Genomic DNA, 6004 nt, shown 5'->3' with positions numbered 1-6004 from the left:
TTTTTTTTTGTCCAGTTTTTACTTTAAAATACATTGTTATTTTAAAAGGCTACCTAAAAATAACTAAGTCCTGTTCTTATCGTGGCATTTGCAGTTTCTCCCTATGGCTGGCTCTGTAATTGAAACAATGCAATTTGTATTTTTGCCGAAAAACTGATCTGGAAAAAGTCAATAACAAATTTAATATATTGTGCTGAATAAGACATTGAGGCGGAGTTAGTCCAGAGACGTAATAGCAGGAGTGGTGTGCTGGACAAAGGAGGGAGCACATTGTGTAAATATAGTAAACACTATCTACATGTGCAGTTACATGCAAAACAAATGTCTTGCTAGACCTATAACCGCACATACGTATAAGTAAAAGGGCTGTCTAATATGTGTCTGTTTTGCACCAACTTCACACTTCTGTCTAATTTAGTGACCACTTTAGAGAGTCTCATAGCAATAATCTTAGTTAGGAGCTTTAAATCCGTGTTAAGCAGCGAGATGGGACTATAAGACTCGGGATTATCAGGCTCCTTCCCTGGCTTCAAAATAACTACAATCACTGCCTCCTACATTGATCCCGGCAAGGAATCTGAGCCAAATGCCTCAGTAAGTGTATGGAGTAACTCAGGTAGGAGTAACCCTCCAAATTTTTATATACAGTTCAATTGGCTGTCAGTACCCGTGCTTTTTGAGTTTGGGAACGTAGCCAGTGCCAGTTCCTCCAGAGTGAGGGGGTGCATTTAAAAGCTCCCTATCATCTGCATCTTGGAGCCGAGGCAGGGTGACAGTCTAGGAATCGTGTCAATTCGTCCAGTGAGTAGGATAATACAATTCTTTCAAAATGGAGGGTGTCAGTGACAGGGTCGCTGATGTTGTAATACTGTGTATCACATGCAGTGGTTATGACCTAGCTATCATGGCCAGCATGTGGCCTGTTTTTTTTCCCCCTCCTTTTTATTGTCAGGCGTGGGAGCCCGTACATACAAATCCTCTGCATCCTCCACCACCCGACTGGCATCCCTAGCCCACTGCCTGCTCCTGGTTTTAATTGTATTAATTTCTATAATGCACATCCTTTTGATGAAGGCCTCAAGCGTGTCCCACACCACCCAATGCGCTCGCTTTTGCAATCACATGTTTTCTGGATCAGTAAATAACTGGATCAAAAAAGGGTTCATCTTCCAGTGTAGTGGAAGACTTGACTTGTGAAAGTCTAGACTAAGCTGCACCGGAGAGGCCCCTAGCCAAGTACGTCACTATTGGGTCATAGCAAGATGTAAGGTCATTACCCAGTGCTAGGTCTATGCTGGACAGAGTAGCATGTGATAAAGAGTGACAGGAGAACTGGGCCTGGAGAAGGGGATTTACATCTCCAAAGGTCCACCAGTCCCAGCTCGTTCACAAACCTGGCCAAAGGAGTATGCACCCTAGGGCCCTGTGGGCAGAATTTCTTATGTATATCAAGAGACATCCATAGCACTATTAAAGTCCCCCAGGGACATACACCGGAAGCTGGGGATGTTTAGCTAAAAATCTAGCCAGGCACTGCAACACTATGTACATCTTGTTTAGTAAAGGCAGTATTCCTGGAGAACAAAATACCAACTCCCCTGGAGTACCTAGTATGCACAGAGTGGTACTGTATGGGGTATTTGGACCTATGTAGTAGTTGGGTGGTGGCACTGGTTAGGTGGGATTCTTGCAAGCATATAATAGCGGGATTCTGTTGTGACAGGTTAATAGGGCAGTCCTTTTTTTTTTTTTTTGGGGGTCATGTAGTCCCCTGAAATTCCAAGATAGGATGGAGTCCCTTCTGCTTAGCCATTGGGGCATAAGGGGTGTAATGGCAGACCTCCCCGATGTCGGAGAAGCAGACCTTGGAAATTACATGGATGTACCCATGTCAAAAGGGTTGCCTTGACAACCCTGAGGTATGAGGCAAAGTCCCTCGGCCGTCCTATCTGGGAGACTGGGATATAGAGCAGAGCCATAGCGCACATGTACCTGTAGAGAAACAGCCCTTCCAACAGGGGCTGAAAAACAACAAAAGCCGGTAATACTCAGCCTGCCCATAAAAATTGTAGGCCTAACAGTCCAAGGCTGATGTAGTCCCTTCAGTAACTGCCGTAGGCTCCCCACAGGGCTCAGTGAGGGGTAATAATGAGGGCCAGGACCGCGTGTCTTCCAAGTCAAAGTTCATGGGTTCCTGGTGTAAACTGTGGGGTAACAAAATACGTAGTTTGCATCTCTCTGAGCTCCTTGTGTGCAAATAAAGTGAGCAATAGGGTTTCAATTTGAGCAGGTTATAAGGTGATGTCAGTCAGGGTATCGTCTTCCAGCAGCATCGCGCAGATGATTCTCCTGACTGTCAAGTGAATTAGCCGCCATGTTAGGGCTGTAAAAAAAAAAAAAAAAAAAAAAAAAAATACTCTGAACCGGCCGCCATAATGCGTAGTTTGGCCGGGTATAACATGGAGTATACCAGTGGGATTGTACACATTCTTCATCTGTGAATCTCGCTCTCTGCTTTTGCACAGCTGCTGAAAAGTCAGGATACAGGGATCTAAAATATCCATTTATCTCCATGTCCGCTTTCTGCCTGCCCAGACATAATGTCCCTGTCCTTTATAGTGCAGAAGTTTCAGCAAGAATGGTTGGTCATGGCCCCCTGGTGGTGGTGGGTGAAAGGGCACCCTATGAGCCCTTTCTACTGAGAAAAATGGCGTCGGGTTGTTTTTCCCAAAAGTATCTGCCAGCCACAATTCAATAAACTCAGCAGGATGTTTCCCTTTGGATTTTTCAGGCATACCAACTATACGGATGTTTGACCTTCTCCATATCTTCCACCCTAGCAGCCGTTTCGTCAGCCCTGGATGATGTGGCATGGAGTTCCTGGGTGAGGGGGGTAACTCATCCTCAATGGAGCTCACCCTTCCCTCCAGTGCAGTGGCTGTCTTCTGCATGTCCTGTCTAATGTGCAGTAGGCCCTTCTTCATGCTTTTAACCTCTGTGTACAGTTCAGTGATAAGGGGGCCATAGGTGTGTACTGCTGTGAGGATCTCTTGTAATGAGGACTCTGCATTGTCCATGTCAGGTGCGGCAGCTATATCCTGAGCAGGGAGATGGGAGGACGAGGTACCCGGGCGCCATTTTCTCTGGCACATGTAGTGCCTCTGTAGAATATTTCCCAGGGGGTCCATTCTTGGCAGCTTTGGCATGGCTGGATGGTTGATTCATCAGACCAGACTTAGGGCTGCAGGGGTTGTGAGTGGACTGGCCAAGTTTTGCCGCCGCAGCATAGGATTCCTTCTCTGTGTGCTGCTGGAGCAGGGATCTGCCATGTTGGGCTTTGCGGTCCGCAGGCATGCTCTCCTTCTTCCTAGAAATTCCTGCTGCAGTTTTATGGCGACCGGGTGTCGCTTTAGGGGTGGCTCCACACAGGGAGCGAAGTACCCGGTCTTTTGCGGCGGTGTGTGAGGCTCAGGACAGGATTCTGCGGGTCAGGATAACAGAGCTAGCGGGAGACACGTCTTCTCACGTAGACATCCAAGCCACGCCCCCACATTTGTCTAGATCGGGGGTAGGCAACCTTTGAGAGGTGGAGATCTACATGAACAACATGATCACCTCGGTTTGATGCCCTTTGCTTGTTCGTTTTTCTTTTTTAAGAAATTAACTAGCAAGGCCTAACTAAATAGTAAGGAAAACTTAGAAAAAATGTTTTAAAACAAATGTCACTGTAAAAATATAAACTTGGCCTAGATTAAAATTGGACAGTGTTCAGCAGTTTGTGTGTGTCCCCCCCCTATAAAAAAAACATTGAAATATCAGGGGACTAACACAGGCCTCATCTGCATTGAACTGTGAATGAATGGGATGTGCTTGGGTGCTCGGTGGCTTCATGTTCATTCACAAACTGAAGCATAGTAAACGGTTTACTATGCTTCGGTTATTGACATAAGAATTCAGTGATTGGTACCGATCATTAACTGTATTTGTTCAGAAATGGAAGGGACAGGTAAATTGCATATTTACTGGCCTCTTTCCTGCGTTCCATCCTGACACATCCTCTGCAGCAGCTGGTGGGAGGAGAACCCGGCAGCGTTGCAGGGGTCCAATGGAGCACATGGTGGACAGCCAACGCAAAGAAGAGGAATTGGTGGTGGGGGTGGCATTTCGTGGAACCAATTGCTGTATTTTCCTCCCTGCAGAAGCTGATTGGTGAGAAGTGGGCATTGCCGGCATTCAGCTGCTGTGAGGAACATGCAGCCATGGATTCTGCCCCTCCTCTCAGGTTCTGGGGATGGCAACTGTTCAGCAACCAAGTGACCTGATTTACCCATCGCCAGCCTGCAGGTTGCCAACCCCTGCCATATAGATATTGTGCCCACATGTCTGCTACTGTGCCCTATTATGGCCCAGTATAAGATACTGACCTAAAGACCTCTTGCAGCTTCTGCCAACTGCTGTGCATACTGCTACCAGGAATAAGACCGTCTTCTTGGTATCACTTTGCCTGATACTGCAGCAGGCACTATAGAGGAGGCATTAGCTTATGCGGCTTGCTGATGGCGCCGACTCAGTTGGCTGTCTAAAAATGTTTCCTCTGCTTCGCCCTGCACTGACCTATGCTCTGTGACAGGTCAGCAAGCTCATGCGTGATCTACCAGTCACCTGGCTGCTATCAACTGGTAGATCACGGTACATGGGTTGCTGACCCGGGGTCTAGCTGATTGTACATCTTTTGTGGGGATGGGGGGTTAAAGCCCAATAGTTTCTTCAATTCCCCCTTGCCAACACAAGGTGGCAGTCAGCAAAGTTCATGCTTCCTGCTTATTGCCATGCTGGAGTGGTGATGATGGGTGTGTTTATACTGCTACACTCACACAATGCAGAGGTCTTTAACTATTTATTCCGGCAGGGGAAGCGCTAGAAGAATAAACAGGACATGCAGCACTTTGAACTAAACTGACCTCATTTTATAGGTTTTAACCATTTGACTTCTGGAAGGTTTTACCCTCTTCATGACCTGGGATTTTTTGCTATTCAGCACTAAGCTACTTTAACTGGCAATTGCGCGATCATGCAAAACTATCCAAATAAAATTTTATATAATTTTTATTTTTTTCTCAAAAATCAAGCTTTCTTTTGGTGATTATTTGGTCACCACTGGGTTTCTATCTTTTTTATTATAAACGGAAAAAAGACCGAAAATTTTGCTTCATAAATTTAAGTCAAAATTTATTCTGCTATGTGTCTTTGGTTAACCACTTGCCGACCAGCTGCTGCAGTTTTACTGGGTGAAACGATTGTGTTGCTTTGCCCTGTGGCCACTAGGTGCACGCGCCGCCGGAGGACGCACCTGTAGCTCGCCCACGGAGCTGATGTGAGTGCCCGGCGGGCGTGATGAGGGAAGAAGGTATTTAATCCCCTGCTGATCTTGTACTTTTTGCCCATTGACAGAAAATATCAGTCTAATTTTAATGGTAGGTTTATTTTAACAATGAGAGACAGAACAACAAAAATATCCAGAAAAAACGCATTTCAAAAAAAGTTATAAATTGATTTGCATTTTAATGCGTGAAATATTTGACCCCTTCGCAAAACATGACTTTGTACTTCCTGGCAAAACCCTTGTTGGCAATCCGAGGTAAGAAGTTTCTTGTAGTTGGCCACCTCTTTGCAGATCCTCTCCAAGTCCTTAAGGTTTCGAGGCTGACCTTTGGTAACTCGAACCTTTAGCTTAGGGATATGCAATTGGTGGACCTCCTGCTGTTGCAGCAGCTGGAGGTCTGCTAATTGCATAGCCCTGCTTTAGCTCCACAAATTTTCTATGGGATAAGTTCTGGAGACTGCAGGATTTCGGGCCTTCATGGTGTAGTGTGTTACCATTTTATTTTCTTGGTGACTATGGTCCCAGCTGCCTTGAGATCATTGACAAGATTCTCACATGTAGTTCTGTGCTGATTTCTCAACGTTCTTATGATCATTGAAACTCCACAAGGTGCGCTCTTGC

Source organism: Rana temporaria, chromosome 8, assembly GCF_905171775.1.
Source record: "Rana temporaria chromosome 8, aRanTem1.1, whole genome shotgun sequence".
Taxonomy (NCBI): Eukaryota; Metazoa; Chordata; class Amphibia; order Anura; family Ranidae; genus Rana; species Rana temporaria.
This window is presented reverse-complemented; position numbering follows the sequence as displayed.